Genomic DNA, 18,640 nt, shown 5'->3' with positions numbered 1-18,640 from the left:
CCCTGACTGGGAATAGACCTGGTAACCCTTTGGTTCTCAGGCCAGCCTTCAATCCACTGAGCTACACACCAGCCAGGGCTGGAATTTTAATTTTCTATACCTGTCAAACTCCTACTTATCCTTGCTTAGAGCCCATCTCAAATCTTACATCCTCTGAGACTATGCTGTCCAATAGGGTGGCCAAAAGCCACATGTGGCTACTTACATCTAAACCGATGAAACTGAAAATTCATTTCCTCACTCTCACTAGCTGCATTTCAGTGCTCAGGAGCTACATCCTACTGGACAGCGCTACTCTAAGAAGGCTTCTCAGCTTTCCCTCTTCCAATTAATTGCTCCTTGCCCACAGAACCTTAAACTGCAATTTTAGCAACTTTGATCTGAACGATATTTTGCAGGTCATGCAGTTTAGTGCACTGAAAGTACAGTTGCGTAGAGTCTTTCTGCTGTTCTCGTGCGCTGCTCTGTGTACGGCAGGGGGACTCAGAAATGCATTGAGTTGCAAGGAAGCATATGTACTAGGGGGTTTGGGTTAAATGACCTCTTAGGACCTTTTCTAGTAAAATATTCAACAAACAACATGAATCATATGTCTTCATCAATATATAATCTCCTGGGTGAGCTACTTCTCGAACCGTGAATGATTTGGGAGGGGGGCTTCTTGAGACGGGCATCCCAGAGTAGTCTTTTCTCTTTCTCTCCAGCAGCTAAGCTTCTAGGATGTAATTATTTGGGAGTGGGGGGTGTGTGTGTTTGGCGGTAAAGTATGCCAGTTTTTACCCAGTCCTCAGGACATCTTAGTCTATCTGCACACTAGCTCTACATACCATGCAGCCAAGGAGGAATTTCCTGCTCACCGTCCCTTCTCTGACCGAGGAAGACATGGGAATAGCCAGCTACAAGCCTAATGAAATTCCATTCAGTTTAAGAAAAGATCCTTACTGGTCCCCCAAATTACTAAGTTCATACAAATAAAATACATAAAACCAAACCCTAAAAATCATATGCTATGTATTAAGACCACATCGTGTGTGTGTGTTGGAGAGATTTTAAAGTCAATCATCTGAATTTTCTCTTGTACGACAAAGTCCAGTTGCCGAGCACGTGGTAGAGGCGCTGTGTGCATGAATGCGGACTTCTACCAGCCCCAGTAGCGGGGCTTTGCCGGTGTTTACGTATGACTCTGCGGGTTCACGTCAACAGTGTTTACGGCTACCGTTTCCCGTCACTCATAACCACACAGTGAAACTCCTAGGAAACCTAGGAATTTTTGAGGTTAATATTTACTTAATATAAACGTTGTGTTTTAAATATAAAACCTGGACTCTGTACCAGCAGCACTTTTTCAGTTACTCAATAACTTTACTTTTATCTGGCAGTAATAAATGAGAATTTATTCACCTGCTGCTGGAATAGATGCTTAAAATGAGGGTATTGCTGCCTGTTTTGGATTCAATGACTGCTTCTTGAGTACCTCTGGGCCACTGTAACTTAGCTGTGCCTTTAGAATAATTATTATTTACACACAATAGCAATATTTTGTGCTTATTTAGTTAGGATGGGTATTTAAGATGCTGAAAGCATTACTTTTTCTTGATATTCAGAAAGGTGCCCTCAGGTCTCAACATTCCTTGAAGCACTTTAGATAAATGCCTTTGGGGCAGATGCTGCCTCCCAGCCTCAGGCAGCATCCCAGTGTGGCCCAAGACTCCCTCCGAGTTGCTGCCTGCAGAGAGAGGGGGCTTTGTCATTCTTTAGTGGGGAGCAGCTGCTAAGTGGGCGGGGCCTTGGACTCTCATCCTAGCTCCAGGAGAGGGTTTTAATAACTTTTTATTAAAAAAAAATAGGCCATTTGACAGAATGATGGTGTTATTTTTCAGACCTCACCAAGTTAAGAATATGATGGCTTAGCCTTGGCTGGGTGACTCAGTTGTTCGGAGCGTCATCCCGTACACCAAGAGGGCTGCAGATCTGATTCCCAGTCAGGGCACATGCTTGGGTTGTGAGTTCAGTCCTTGGTTGGCGTGCAGGCGGAAGGCAGCTGATTGATGTTTTTCTCTCACATTGATGTTACACACACTCTCTCTCACAAAAAAATATATCGTGGTTTAAATTTAAATCCAAAAGGAGGAACTATATAAAATACCTGTGTGTTTTGTTCTTCTCTACCCAATTCATAACTGACAAAAATATACATTGCTCTGTTCTCTTGGCATAATATGAAGAAATAACACCATTTTCTTATAAAATCAACCAAGCAATGTGGAGTTTTTAAACTTTTCTGTTTTGATTACAAAATAATAATAAGTCCAGTCCCTTGTGTACGCACACAGGCATAGCTGTGGGACCCTGGGCAAAGCTCTTGACCACTCTGGGTCTCGTTTTCTTCACCTGTGAAATAAGAGACCATTCCTTTTTGTTTTGCTTCTGTTCTGGGATCGGAGACTAGCCTTGAAATCTAATCTATTGTTTTATAGATGTGGAAGCAGAGGCCCAGAGACGTCAAGTGACTCATGCAAGGTCAGCCAGCACGGTAGTGTTGGAATCTGGGACAGAACTCAGGCTTTGGGGACTTTCAGCATAAGTATTCTTTCTACCACAGGGGGTGAGGGACTTCATTTCCTGACATTCTAAAAGGAGGGTTACAAGGGGTAAAATAGCATTAGATAGAAGGGAAGTAGCATCAGCTGTGCTGGAAGACAAACCGTGCCCCTGGGGATGTGGGGCAGAGCCATGGGAAGGAGGAGCAGGGCAGTGAAGTGGGGGAAAGGGAGGGGAGAGGGAAAAGGGAAAGAGGGAGAGGGGAGGGAAAGCCAGGAGCTAGATGGGAACTCCATGATGGTGAAAGACCCCGGCTTTAAAAAGGCTAGGGAATAACAACTGCAGATACCTGTGCCCTGGGGCAGCCAAATCGAGCTGCCTTCAGGCCCATGTTCCCCAGTTAGCTGAGTTTCGGGAAAAGTCATTGAGTCCTCTACTGTCCCCCACCCGCATCCACCCAGATGCTTGAAATGCTTGAAAATAGGACAAAGGCCAAAAGTCTTAAATTGCAAATGTCTAGTTACTGTGACACGTTGACAGACACTCTGCCTATTAAGGTATAAACAACCAACCCTTCAACAAGTGATTTCATCAGAAACTTTCTTGTTTGGGGCGGGGAGCAAGCAGATCAGGTGGATTCCTGGGATGCTAGAAAGGGGAGAATTAAGGCGGGAGAGCACAGAAAGGGGAACTCCAGGGCCGGAACACCTGTGCACATCTGCGCAGCCTCACCTGCCTGCAGTTGCCGTGGGCCTGGAGATTTGGAGGCAGCTCTGCCTTGACCAGTACGATATGACTGTAGACCCAGAGGTTTATGTGGTTTATGAAGATTTTACTTTTCAGCCCAGTTAATTCCTTCCACGAGGAAGCTTTGTCACAATGATACATAAATAGCAGAATTAGGCAACGTGTGTTACATAATATGTGTTTTACGGACACCCAGAGGTATTTGTGCATACCCCTGAGGAATTCTAATTTGATGTTTATTTACTTTGAGTCTTTGTTTTCCACTAACTAATTCTTCAAAGGCTTGCAGAGGAGAGCAGGGACCATCTTTATGGTGGACACAGTTTTCCCTCCCGTGCTCCTGGCTGGCTCTAAAGCTTTCAGGCTCATTTCCATATCAAACAAAGAGAAGGCAGGAAAAAACTCCCCTGATCGACATAAAAAGACACGTTACTGGAGATTGTCTAAGAATTTGTTTTTATGGCCAAAATTAGCAAATTATTCACAGTAATAGGTGAGTTGGACGACAATAATGTTTAAGAGAACAAAGCAGCTCCTGAGGACTCCAACCCCAAATCTGCCCCAAGGCGGGTCCCCAGCTGCCTGAACATCTCTGCACACAGACAGCCAAGAGGCTATAAAAAAGAAAGAGGCAGCCAGGAAGTCTGCCACTTACCCAGATGCAGCTACCAGAAAATGCATTCCAGGACTCTCCACACTCACAGCTGCCCAGGAGGCTCCGTGGGTGGCCGCTACGTTAATGTGGGGGCACACGTGGCTCCCATCTCGCTAGTGGTCCCAGGGAAACTGGGGAGTTTCAGACGCTCAATATCTATTTCCTTTTTTGACTTGAAACTCTTTTCGAGGTTTCGGAGTCTTTCAGCAGAAACCTGAGCTGCCAGCTGCCAAGCATAAGTGCTTGATTTCTTGACCTGCACTTAATCAATACCAATTTAATAACCCCTTTGAAAACGTTAACGTACACTGGGTTGCAAGGTGGTGAAAACATGCTTGGCACCTTTCTGTATTAGATCTGTCCCAGAGACAGTTTATCACATGGTAAATCAGTGTTGGCCATCTGGGACTCAGCAACCCTTCCTACGAGACCATGGTAAAGATTAAATAGACAAGGCCTTGAAACTGGACCTGGTAACTGGGGCCTCCAGTAGGGGAAGAGAGTCTTCATGCAGGACCTGGGATCCATCTGTGGGCATCTGGGCTCAGACTTGCAGAGGTAGCATCAGCAAGGAGCCTGGCCAAACGAGTAAATTTAATGGTGCTGCTTGCTGATCATTCCCTCCGCTTTAGGACATTCCTCCCTCCCCTCATAAATAACGAGGATTTGTCTGGTGTCCTGGGCTCTCAGGGACGTGTCCTCTGCTAGGTAGCAGCTAGTGAATCTCATAAGCTTCCTCTTACATTCTTTTCGGGGCTCTTGGAGACAGTATCTCCACTCAAAAGAGAGCCTCTAATGCTAGGGTTCCAGGCTCCAGCTCAGAGGCACCCAACTCCAGCAACTTCTCAGCACACAGACACCCAGACCAATTAAATCAGTGTCTGTGAGGCCCAGGCATCGGCATTTTAAAAAACTTTCAATTTTCAAATAATTGCAGGTTATTATTATAGCAAGTTGGAAAATGAGTACAGAGATGTCCCGTGTATGCCTCATCTGGTTCCCCCAATGATTGCATAACCATAGTCCATAAAACCCGGAAACCGACACTGGTACAGTGGGCGTGTATAGCTCTGTGTCCATGTATCACACGTGTAGATTTGTGTGACCATGACCATCAAGATACAGAACTGTTTCATCATGGTAAGGCTCCTTCCTGCTACCCTGTATAGTCACACCTGGCCCCCACACCTCACCATGGCAACCACTCATCTGTTCTTCACCTCTCCAGTTCTGTCGTTTTATGTAACATTCTGAGAATGTCATGCACTTGGAATCATACAGTACGTGACTGCCCGAGACTGACATTTTTCACTCAGCATGATGCCTTCGAGAGCCGTTCGAGCCGTTGCATGTATCAAGTCTGTTCCTTTCTACTGCAGAGTAGTATTCCATTGTATGAATATATACCAGTCAACCCATTCACTTCTTGAATGACATATTGTTTCCAGTATTTGGTTATTACAAATGAGACTGCTATAAACATTCATGTACAGGCGTTTTTGTGAGCTCATAAGTTTTCCTTTCTCTGGGATAAACTTTTTAAAAAGCTTCTCAGGTCATGCCAAAGGGAGTAGGACTAAGAAACCTCGGACCAGGGAGAGTAACACAGTGGCCACCAAATCTCTCAAACATTTATTAAGTACTCGGAGTCACAGAGTATTGTGCTCTGTGGTAGTGAGTCTAGAGGACTAAATACGCGCATGGGCGCCGGAGTCAGACTTCCTGGGATCAGATCTGGGCTTTCCCACTTTCTGGCTTGACCTCTCTATGCCATCTGTGAAGTTGGACAGTAACACCAACCTTGTAGCACCATTGTGAGCATTCAGTCAAGACTGCTGTGAGCTCAACGTGCACTCCGAAGTTCATATGTTGCAGCTCTAACCCACAATGTGACGGTATTTGGCAGTGGGGCCTTTAGGAGATGATTAGATTTAGATGAGGTTGTGCATGTGGAGGCTCCATGGTGGGATTAGTGCCCCTATAAGAAGAGACCAGAAAGCTGGCTCTCCCCTTCTCTTTCTCTCTGCCATGTGAGGACATAGCAAGAGGGAGTCCACTGCAAATGGGGAAGAGAGCTCTCTCTAGGAACAGACCCGGCCGACGCCTTGATCATGGACCTCCCGGGCTCCAGAACTAGGAGAAATACATTTCTGTGGTTTATGAGCCACTCAATCTATGGTATTCTGTTATTGCAGCCCAAGCTCAGACAGATATAACAAGTAGAGGCTTAGAACATTTTCATAGCTCAATAAATATTAGTGCTTATTATTACTGTGCTGGGAACTGAACTTAGTTCAGTGAGTTCCTGGCTTAAAACTCCTTAATGGCCATTAGAGGATCCTGCACACAGGCCTATAAACTTGGGCAGCGATATCCTCTGCGGACTCGTTGCACATCCCGAGTGCTGAGGTGAGAGTGGCGCTTCCTCTGGGGGCCTCCCACTGTTTCTGCCCCTCCACGGCACCCTAGCCTCCCTGTCCGTCTTGTGACACTTGGTGCTGGACATTGGAATTGCCTCTTAGTATGTACGTCGTGGGCTCCGTGGTGGCAGGGACCATGTCTTGCTCACCATTGTGTCTCTGCGCCTAGCATGGTGGTTCCTGTTAGTAGGACCTCATTAAGTATATGTTGAGTGAAAGCCCAAATGAATGAACTAAGAGTCCTATTAGCATGTATGGGCAGGAAAGGACTTAGCCCCCAGTTAGTTCCTGAGAAGGTCCTGATCTTCTCCTATTTCAGGGCGTTGGAGACCAGGGAGGCCAGGGCAGAAGGCAGGTCCTTGAGTTAGCCTCCGATTTGCCCTGCTGGGAGCTTCAAAGCTATTGGGTCACACTGAGACCATCAGAGTAAACCTGACAGGTTGGAAGAATGCAGCTAAGGGCAACACAAGCATAATAAAGCTGTTAGAGCAGAAAAATCCAGGACTTAAAAGTAGAGGCAGGTTCAAGTTGTGTGACTTGGAAAATCAAGTAAGCTCTCAGCACCTGGATTTATTTATCTTCAAAATGAGGAAATTAATTGGCATTGTACCCTAGGCCGGTTCTGGAGCCAGATTGTTGGGGTGTGAATCCCAGCTCTCCACTTACTACTTTGTGACCTTGGGCATTTTACTTAACCTCTCTGTGCCTCATTTTCTCATCTGTAACATAAGGATAATAATAATTCCTACCCTGTGGGGTTATGATGATTAAAACCATTCATAAATGTAAAGGGTTTAGAACAATACATGAAACTAATGTTAATTAAACTTTTTAAAAATACATAAATAAACACAACAAGACTAAAGGATTGTGAGAATCAAATGAAATGAAACGAAAGCCATGCTGCCTATCATCTGGCAAGTTTCCTGAAGATTTTATTTTCTATTTTAGTCTACAGTTAAAATTCCACACTCTGATAAATATCCGGAAAATAGGGAGGCTGTAGCAGGGCGCTGTTGGATACCACATAACTCATCTGCTCAGGAGGGACCAGAAGTTGCTACCATCTGATGTCTGTCTTGTGGCCGCATGAGAGGAGCTGGGGGGATAAGTCTAGTTCCTAGTGGACAGGTGTTTGAAACCCAGAGCCATCCTTACAATTGGCACCTTGGTGAGGTCTCCGCAGACAGGCGAGGATTAAGTGGAGGGGAGAGCAAATTGCTCTTCCACCTGGAGCGGGTGGCCCCAGCAGGGCAGGGCTGAGGCTCAGTGACAGAGACTGGGCAACCAGAGTTAAAACCTTCCCTGGTACAGCCGACACGCTGTTTCCCAGAGAAACCTCAAGTTCTGGTCCCCAGAGCAGTCAATCCAACAACTTTCATAGACACTGGCATATTCACATTATACGTCCATCTGGCCGCGACTGTTTCAAAGAATTAGATACATCTCTTTTATTATCAAAAGAATAATTTAATTAATGCAAAGTTTTGGGCTCTGAATTCTGCTGTCAGAAGTGAAATAAAAAAAAGCAGTGCCCTTGACATTACCTTTTCTTTAGAAGTTTTTTATTCTAGTCAAAGAAAAGAGATTGCCAGGAAGGAGAGGAGTTTTGAAGTGTCTTGTTCTTGTTTTCTGTTAGGAATTCAATTTTAGAGCATTGGTTTTTATTACTATATAGAGATTTTTAGAACCCAAGGAAAGTGTACAGACAAATTTAGCAACATAAGAAAATATCTCCCTCTGAAATTGAAATACATATGTATGATACTATTGCATCTCTGGAAATCTCTCATATTACCAAGACATTTTTTGCCAGTGAGACTGATGTTTCTCTCAACTCTCATCTGAACGTGTAACATTGTATTCTAATTATTGATGTGCTGTCTGCCCTAAGACAATGTTGTAAGGCCAGAGGATCATGGAGATGGAGGTGGAATATTGGAAAGTCTTGAAAACTGGAGTATTTGATAGTCGTGAGACGATAGTGCTCAGAGGTCCTGCCCTCTAGGAAAACATACCCCTGGACAGGAGGCAGCTGACGGAGCTGGTGCGCCAGACCACCAGAACTTCACACCCTCTCCCTTCAGACAGACCCCCGAGTGGGAGAGAGTGCCTCAGCACAGACGCCTGGGCCCCACCCACCGTGGAGATGGGGATCTGCAGGTTTGGAAGAAAGGCTGGGGCGCTGCGAGCCCCGTGCTTGGTCTGCCACGGCTGTGACGCCAGTGGTTCTCAGTCAGCCAGAACTTTGAGAAATCTGCCTGCTGCTCCTCTAGCCCAACTTCAACTTCCTTAGTCATCTTAACTTGATCTTAGAGTTTGCTTAGTTGACTTTCCTAGTGACAATTAGCGGCTATTCTATTTTATAAATCAATCTTCTGCAAGATGAGGCAGCCAGAGGTTTCCGCTTAGGGCGTTCGGGGCTGGGGAGACAGAAGAGGAGGCTCTCCTGGCTCCTTGGCTTCACGACGGCAGCTTGCTCTGTGTTTCAGACTTTTGTGACTTCACAGGAAAGAAAGGCTCTTGATTCAAAACGTTCTAAAAACAACTGGGTTATATTTACCAGTCCGCTTGAGCCAGACCATCCCTTGACAGATCGATTAAGCTGATCTGAGCTTGCAAAGCTGAGGCTGTACCCCTTGATAAGTGGTGACCCCACAAAGGTGCAGGCCCCATGGAGGTTCGGTCTACATCAGTAATTTTCAGCCTTCTCATCACACGGCACACATAAACTAATTACTAAAATTCTCAGGCACACCAAAAAAATATATTTTTGCCAATCTAATAAAAAAAATAGGTATAATTTTGAGTTATTCACACTAGACGGCTATTGGGTTGGCCATTGTCATTTTTTTTACTTGAAAATCTAAGGGAAAAGAGGTCAGTGTCCCTGACTAAATAGTCGGGAATTGTGTGTTTTAAAAATTCTTGTGGCATACTGGTTGAAAATTACTCGTCTAAATCATTTCAATTTTCTCTCACAATAGTAATCTGTTTCTTAGACTCACTCAGCCTCTCTTTTTTGTATTTGTTGAAAAGTTAAATAAAAACAAAGAAGTAAATTTGAACCTGACTGCCCATCATCTCGCCTGCCTGGCACATCTCTAGTCACCCGTCTACGGCCTCGTGCTCCCACACTCAGCATCACGCCGTTGAAACTGTAATGCACTCTGTACACGGTTATGCTGCTTTCTCATGTTCCTTGATAGTTAAGATAATTTACATTCAATAGGTGCATAAGTGTCCATTATCATGATGTGCCATCATTTTTAATTATCTTAATTAAGAGGTTTATATGGCCTTTCCCATGGAGGCCTGATGGAGAGTCCATCCCTAGAAACCTTTTAATGAGAAACAGAATGATCTAAAATAGGAGTGGGCAATGCTAAAAAGATTACACAGAAAAGCATTTTGCATTAAAGAATGAATTAAATTATAATTAAGTTTTATATTTCTTCAACTTTAAATAAGATAAATTTCTAGTGAAATGAAAAGAGCCAGTTACTTTCTTCCCTTAAACATTAACTGTTTAATACAACTATTAACTGCTTAATGCAGAAAGGCAGCCATTGCCAACCTGCTAGTTTCTGCCTTGCTAGTGTTTTCCATCGCTGTCTAGACCTGTTTTATAGTTGAAAACAGTGTCATCTGTACTTTTTTATAGCTAAGCTTCTTTATCCACCTTTTTTAGCCATTTTAAAGACTGTATTACACTATTCATTAATACCCTAATATTGAATATTTAAATCACTTCCAGTTTTTTGCCGTTGTTACATATGCTGCAAGGAACAGCGTTTTGCACATATCCCAGACCGTTCTCTCAGGGTGCATTCCTGGAAGGGGAACAGCTGGGTGAGGAGGAGGCATTTGTTCAAAGCTTTTGATCTATATACTCAGGTTGCAGGCCAGGAAGATCACGCTAAGTTATAATCCTACTAGGAGAGGTTGACAGTACCCATTTCCCAATATTCCCATGAACACTGAGCACTTTATGAAAAAATTGCCGTTCTAAAAGTAAAAATGGTATTTTGTTTGTAACTTCTATTTTATTACTAGCAAAGCTGACCATTTTTTCATAGGTATCAATTCTTCTTTTGCATACTGCCTGTCCATGTCTCTTTTCTTCACTTATTTTTTGTGATGTTTCTCTTTTTATAATAGTTTGTGGAGATCATTATGGTTTTTGAAGGCAAGACTACAATGTCTTGGTTTTCATTCTATGCTTAATGCATCATAGCTGTTAATACATATTTATTGAATGAAAAAATACTAAGGATATTAGCCTTTATCATATATACAACAGATGTTATTTCTAGCTTATATTTACAATTTAATATTTAAAAATATTTTTCTCAAATCATGCACAACGTAACATTTCCCATTTTTAACCATTTTAAGGGTACAGTTCAGTGGCATTAAGTGCACACTCATCATTGCACAGCCATCGCCGCTGTCCGTCCCTGGAACTTCCTCGTCCTCCCAGCCGAGACTCCCTGCCCTTGCACAGGAATTCCCGGTCGCCCAGCGCAGTTCACTTTATTTCATAGTGTCTTCGACGTGCAAAGGCTTTACATTTTTCTATACTGCTCGAATTCATAACTTCTTTCTTTTAAATTGCTTTTGACCTTATGTTTAGAAAAGTCTCCCTACCTAAAAAGTAAGGAAGCATTTACATATATTTTCTCCTAGTTTTTTATCATTTATTTTTTCTTCCCTCCTTTTTTTGTTTTTTTACATTCCATCCAGAATTCCTTTAGAATAAAGCACTAGTTAATGACTGTTGGGAGACAATTCTCCATATGTCTCTTGTGTTGCTGCACATCTTGTGAGCAGAGACTCTGACTGCCTTTGTTCTGAAATATCTTTCCAAAGATGTTTGCATAGTGAACAGCCTGGGAAGATAGGGGTGGTGTCCCCTTAAGAGCAGAGGGCAGGTTGGTAGGTTGTCCAAGATAATAAAGATAATGCCTGGGTCCAGGGCCGAGGTCAGGCATGCTTACTGCCTATTACAGAAGCACTGAGTTCCTTAAGCTTGGGGTTCCTCCCCACGATACACTGCACTGGCTGTGCAAATGTCACCTGGCCCTGTGTGCATCACCTGTTAGAACTGGCGCTCAGGGAGCTGGTGCAGATGCTGATCCTATGGCTACTGCAGTTTTGTCTCTGACTCAGGAGTCTTGTGTCTTCCACCAACATCCATAAAATATGGCAAGCTAACTTGTTAGTTTGAAAGCGAGCACAATTCTGAGACCCTCACAGTTCTTGACGAAGACTGAACTTTCTTACTTCCCCCCCAAATTTAATCAATTTTCCCAGCACAATTAATTGAATCATTTCTCCACTGACTTGAAATTTCAGCTTTATCATAAAAATACTTAGATATACTTGTTTGCGTTTCATATCTTTGTTGTCTGTTCCATTTCCATATATGTCTACTCTAGTGCCCGTAAAATTCTATTTCTGTACAGAAGGCATCCAGCCATGTAACATGAAAAATAGAGGCATTTACTGAAGCAGATACAAGATACAAAAAACACTGTACACAGGACAATGATGTCTCAGTCCCCTTCAAAGTAGGCACCTTGGGGCCGCACACAGTTCCCTTAGTCGCCGTCAGCTGCCCCTAAATTGATGGTCTGAAAGATCTTCCCTTTTAAAGATAATTTTAATTTTGGGAAAACCCAGAAGTCACAGGGTGCCAAATCTGGGCTGTAGCGGGGCTGAGTCTCTTGGGTGATTTTAATGTTTTGCCAAATATCTCTGCCTGAGATGTGATGCATCAGTGGGCACATTGTTGTGATGAAGCTGCCAATCACCAGTTGCCCATAGTCGTGGCCTTCTGAATCATTTGAATAGTTTCCATGGAGGAATGTTCAAGCTTAACATAAAATTTAATGCAGATTTGTTGCTGTACTTGCTCAGTCATTTTGAATTTGATTGCCACACAGTACACATGCTCACTCAAAGGTATCTACCACCCCCACTGACTAATACAGTGAAGTCATCATTGTTCACGCATGTGCATTCCAGTCTACTCTCCTTGGCTGCCAGATTACATTGATGTCATGCAAACTGTTCTCTTATATTAACAACGGCTGGACTTTTTCCAGAAAGACCTCCTACTTTTGTGATTTTATAGCCTGTTCTACTAGCTAGCAATAAACATCCTCTTTTTGACTTTATTTTTCCTTGCTGTTTTCTTCTTTTTTTCCCTACCCTGTCATCGTTGGTATTTTTTTTTGGCTTTTTGTACCAGATGAGTGGTATCTGTTTTGTTTATCATTTGATCTATAGTATAGTATCTAGCACACAGAAGTATTCAATAAACATCTTTTTGAATGCAATTACTGAAATCGAGATCCATTTTGTCAAGTACTGCATACATTTTGAATGTTTGTAATTATATTAATTATAGCAATTAAACTGGAAATAATTTTTGTGTGTACTTCTACTTTTCAACTAATTTGCTAAACTATTCCTTCATTTTTTTTTTTAAAGATTTATTTATTTTTATAGAGAGGGAGAGAAACATCAACGTGTGGCTGCTTCTCATGAGCCCCCCCTGGGGATCTGGCCCACAATGCAGGCATGTGCCTGGACTAGGAATCGAACTGGAGACCCTTTGGTTCACAGCCTGCACTCAATCCACTGAGCTACACCAGCCAGGGCAAAAACTATTCCTTTAAATGTTAAGAATTTAGCTGCTACTGATTACACAATTTAAGAAAACAATTTATCTTATTAGAAAATACCTAATTACCCTGGCTGGTATGGCTTAGTGGATTGAGCACTGGCCTGAGAACCACAGGGTCACAGGTTCAATTCCCAGTCAGGGCACATGTCTGGGTTGCAGGCCAGGTCCCCAAAGCGGGGCACGCGAGAGGCAACCACACATTGTTGTTTCTCTCCCTCTCTTCCTCACACCCTTCCCCTCTCTAAAAATAAATAAAATCTTTTAAAAAATGCCTAATTGTAAACATAAAGGGCTCTTACACTATTTTTTCAATTCAGAATTTCTTGTATATCTGGACAATTCTGAAATTAACGATATTTCCTGGCAATCCTAAAGGCACTTTTAAGGCAATATTTATTTATTTATCACCTTTTAATGGGCTTCATTTTTTAGCATTCCTGGCTTTTCATTAGAATAAAATTCTGTTTTTGTTTTTGCTAGGAATGTTACAGTTCATACTCAGGAGAAAACTTTTAGTAAAAAAAAAATGTGGCAAAGATAGCATTTATTTATGAGACTACATTAAGGAAGCAACGTCAGTAGGTGGTCTTCATTTATTAGCAAAAATGCTGCTTGGGTGTCACTAAGATTATTCCCCAAGTTGCTGTTTTTGGTGCTCCCTGTTCAGTGGGCTACTCTGCGGGTTACTGCTTGGGGAACGCCACTGCGGGTGACCTGCCTGGCAGCCGTGAAGGTGAGGTGCCAGCCGTGGCGATGTCTAAAGCCGTGGCTGAGGCAGCAACCTTTGGGTGCTTGCCTCGTTGATAGCCAGGGGTCCCAACTTTATTAACCTGAAGACATTGAAATGGCAACTAGTCCCAAATTCCATGCTGGTCATGAATCCCAAGTCACCTGTTGATTTGATACTATTAAAAGAAATATAAAAGTTTAACACTCTATAGTGTAAAAAAGCTGAATTTTCCAGCACAGGTTTAGTTGGATTTTACATAAATTTCTTCATTTTTTTCTTGGAGTTATGGTAAACTACATTTCTACAGTCTAGAAAATCTGACAGAATTGGGGTCAGTATTTAAATTGACTTTGGTACCTGTAAGAGGCTCATCAGACAGATAGAAAGGTATTGACATTTCAGAGGCAGGGATTGGAATTAGTTGACAAGATGAGTCTTCCACACAGGAGATCCACCTAGTTTTCAGATACAGTACTAACGCTTCTATTTCTAGAAAGCCCCATTTCTCTACCTCCCCCATTCGAAACTGTTTAGTCCCAATAATTTAGAAAAGCACACTACAGTGTATGAGGATAATACAAATGATTTCTGGATGATCATACCTTAGTGAGGGGCTGCCTGAAACCAGTGACTGGAAAAAAAAATGATACAAAGAAAAGCCAGAGGCTTTGTTAAGGGCTGCTGGGAAGAACTTGCAATTCCTACCTCTCCTCCTTAATGGCTTTCCATGGAAGGTGGAGGACAAGTCCTTCCTCTCCTACATGTAATAGTCAAACTCATCCGCAATGTTAGATATTTGTTTAGGTAGCTAGACCAAGCCTAAACACTACAGCATTCCTGCCATTCTTATCCAGTAAAGAAGTGATGAGGTTATATAAGTGCTAGGAGAGCAGCAGCTTTGTTTAGCTTGTTCACCTCGGTATCTCCAGCTCCTGGCACAGTGCTTGGCCCATAGTAGGTGCCCATTAAAAATGTGTTGCATGTCCCTGACCAAAGTGGCTCAGTTGACTGGGCATCATCTCACACAGTGACTGTTTGCTGGTTAGATTCCTGGTCAGGGCACATGCCCGGGTTGTGGGTTTGGTCTACCAGAAACAACCCATCAATGTTTCTCTCCCCCTCTTTCTCCCTCCCTCTCCTGCTCTCTAAAACTAACTAAATAAAATATTTTAAAGTGTATTCAGTGGGTGATGGTTTGGTATTACACACTAAAGAAAGTACTCCCAGAAGAACTATAATTTATCTGAGGCATTTCACAAATCATGGGGACTGGGTAATTGGACATGGTATTCTATTATTTTGGTGAATATTTAAATAACCGAACTAACTTATTTTAGATAAGTCAGCTAATTTATTTCAGGTAGAATTATTCATTATTTCTTTCTTGATCACCTACTCCTTGCTAGCTGTTTAGAAGTCACACATCACTAGCAGCTCCAAAAGGAGGCAAGGTGGAAGCTAAGAAAAGAGATTTATTTAAAAAGAAAAGAGATACAATGAAAGTTGCACATGCTTTAGGCATCTAAAAAGGTATGTCTAATATCTCCTAATTTAAAAGTTTAAAGTTTACTGTTGGAATTTATTTGAGACAAACACTCTAGGCTCTGTAATAGCCTTGTGGACAGAATAAAGCTTTGTCAAATGAAAGTGTCTGTTGCTCGGCCTGGAGTCATGAAAATTTACCAAGAGTTGTGTATATGGCCAATCAAGGGAGAAGCTTTGTAAGTAAACTCTCCCATAATTGAGAGTTGCCATTTAACTGGTGGGGGGAAAAAGTCAATTTTACAAAATATTTCAGGCACAAAAGCAAAGTCTCTTAGATCCCGTCCTGAAAATAACTTGACATGAACATTTTTCCCATTCCCTGAGGGCTGAAGCGGGGCTCAGTAATTTACATGACATGGGTAAGAGGATTCTATGCCCTTGTCGCCTAATTATGTAAGTGGAGGGAACACACCATTCATTGTGAGAAAGTATTTACCATCTACGAGTACTAACTTCTAATAAATATTTAGTTTACTTCTTTTTGTAATGCTGTGGATAGTTGCCTTAAATGCTATAAATTTCTCAATGAGCATTAAACACAATAAGCAAATATATTTTTTGAAAGACCAAAATTAAAGTCCCAGATAAAAAGAAAATCCCAGATAAAAACAAAATCCCAGATAAAGAAGCAACACAAAATACATTTTGCCAGTAGTCAGCTAATTTGGCAGAGAGGAATTTGTTTTTGTTGGTCTTCCCTTAAAAATACAATGACAATACTATAGTTGGTTGGATTTTTCCTCTTTAACTTTTCATAATGTTTCCAGGCTTTACAACTTGGCAAAGACAATTTGGGACAGATTTCTTTATTTTCTCCTCTGGCCTAAAACAAAAAACCCCCACTTTCCAAACTGTTACCACCGAAGAGTTTATTAAATGGCTGAAAAAGACAGCTGGTCCCACCATCTGTTAAAATTTTTCAGGGGCCAAATAAAACAGGTTACACCTTTAGCCATGCCAAGTCTTGCAATACCCCCTTCCTCTCACAGCCTGGGGAGGGCTAATCTGAATTTCACGCTCTGATTTTGCTATTGCTAATGCCTGAGCTGCTTATGTGCGCTTCCCCATGTTGCTTATATTGCCTCTCTTTTTTTAGTTACAAAGCTATTCTCACATTTCAACCAAGCTTATTTGCAATCCATTACCTTACACCTCTATGGTCTCTAAAGTTACAACCAGTAACCAGAAGGAAATCCACAGATACCTAATTAATTTCTGACTTTTCAAGCAGAAGGGGAGAGCCGAAGGTATATTTCTGTTGTTTTACAACCATTTTTCTATAAATGCTAATGGAGGTAATTCAGATTTTGGAACAAAGGTTTAGCTCACCACACGTTGCAGGTGTGAAAGGGCTGAAACAAAGGAGATGCTAACCCTAATGGTATTTCTTGTCATTAACAATTCTTTGATGTTCACACTGGAGCCTCCCTTTCATCTTTTAGTTTTTCAGCCATCTTTGTTAACACGTAGCTCAATTGAATCTTTTTTCCCCCCACCTTCCCCTGGCCTTTAAATACATCTGAAAAATGTTTATGCTAAGTTAGTTTCCACTGCATCTTTCAGTATCAAGGCAAAGTAAAATGAGATAAAGCTTGTGAGGTTATTATTAAAACATCAGTAAGTTTCTATCATTAAGCTGAAGGCGAAGATCAATAAAAAAGGCGCACTTAATGTTACTTTAATAAGGATGAGTTTCCTGTAACAGGACCTGGGATTAACTTTAGTATCACTGAAGTCGGCTTTACATTAAGAATGTTGCTGTAATGAGAAGAGTTTGACTTGCCTTTATCCAATTAAACACTTTGCAAATACTTTGAATGTGCTTGATCTATTGTTTCCTGTTTTATCGAAAGCTTTCATGATGGAGCATATTTTAAGAATATTTGACTATAGGCTTTCTTCTTTGTGGATCAGTCTCTGGCATGCTGCCAAAGACTTTCTAAGGTAGGTTTGCCTCTGTCTGTCCTTCTGTCCACTTAGGATTGGGGAAAGAGGAGGTAAGTGACAGGGAGTAGAACTGCAGCTTCAAGAAAAGTTTAACTTGCTTTGATGACAGCAAAATGTAGGGAACAGTCAACACTTCATAATATACTGTCCTAAGCTATTCAGCAGCAGGATCTGCAACTAGACAGTGGGTACAAAGTGGAATCATATGTCTCACACCAAAATGGCTCTGCTGATTTTACTATTTATGAGTATATTTTGCATTCTTTTGCATAAAACAGAAATACTTATTAACTGCTTCTGAATCAACACACCTTTCTCTCTGTTAACTACTTAATCAGTGTAAGTGAGGATCTCTGGACAGCTAGATTGTTTCTACTTGAGGGCTCATTTTTTGGCAAGTATTAATTTGGAGATAGTTTAATATTATTAGTTTACAGCTGTAATAAATGTGGCAACTCCCTCAGCCTTTATATATAGGTCAGCCCCAAATGTCAAATGCTGGGCAGCAGATAACAAGGAAAAAAATAAAATACAAATTAATGTTAACAATGTATTTATATTATGATTTTCCTCCCATATTATTTAATAATTCTTAGCATTTATATGATGCTTTTTCATCTTCAAAGCACGTTACAAATGTTAGCTAATTAACTGTGAGGTAATGAGGCCTGGATAATAATGTTGCAGTAAATTTTCTCTAGTAAAGGAAAAATGGAGATGTATGTACTTACACATTTTTTGAAAGTAGCATTTGGTGGTCTCAGAGATTTTGTGAGTCCAAGACACATGCAATGTATCTTCTATGTATAACTCATGTCTATATAAAAACATCTTAGGCGATTCAGATGCTCATGAACTGTAAGGATTTTTCCATCTGGCAGGTGGTTGGCAAACTTTCTTTCATCTTAGCCTGTCTGTTCTTATTCCTCGTTATTTTCTCCTTGATCTCTCTTCTCTTGTTCAATGACAGAGAAAGGACCACAGAAAAAGACACTTATTATTAGGAATTAGGAACAGACACCTATTTTGTTTTCCCCCTAATTTTCCCATTTGGTTTTTTCCCCAAATTTCCCCACGTAGTTTTAGCTTGTGACCTACATGCTAAAACACTAGTGCTATCTTACATTGCTTAGTATAGTGGTGCTGGTGCGAGCAAATTTTATTACTTTAGAATGTGTGTGTGTGCACTGTAGTCTGCCTTTGTCTAAGGCCTAAATAATATAATTTTTCAACAGAAAAATCATACTTTATTCAATATAAAATAGTGTCATCTAATATAAAGTGGACTCTGGTAAGGACAATTGAGTCACAAATAAAAGCATTGTGGTTCATAGCAGACTCAGGTCACAAACTCACAAACG

General features: G+C 41.6%; 1 protein-coding gene across 3 annotated transcripts in view; it reads right to left on the bottom strand.

The window, feature by feature from the left end:
• Positions 1-18,640, bottom strand: part of MYO3B (myosin IIIB) — a 440,217-nt gene that overhangs the window by 9,596 nt on the left and 411,981 nt on the right. The window contains exon 36 of one of the 3 annotated variants that reach the window (XM_045196326.2): positions 18,214-18,234. The exons of the other annotated variants lie outside the window; for them this stretch is intronic. The gene's annotated coding sequence lies outside the window, so the exon portion shown is untranslated. Of the gene's footprint in view, positions 1-18,213; positions 18,235-18,640 lie in introns of those variants that run through there. 3 annotated transcript variants of the gene reach the window in all.

Source organism: Desmodus rotundus, chromosome 2 (genome assembly GCF_022682495.2).
Source record: "Desmodus rotundus isolate HL8 chromosome 2, HLdesRot8A.1, whole genome shotgun sequence".
Classification (NCBI taxonomy): Eukaryota; Metazoa; Chordata; class Mammalia; order Chiroptera; family Phyllostomidae; genus Desmodus; species Desmodus rotundus.
The sequence above is the reverse complement of the archived record's forward strand: the minus strand, read 5'-3'. Positions and strand labels throughout refer to the sequence as shown.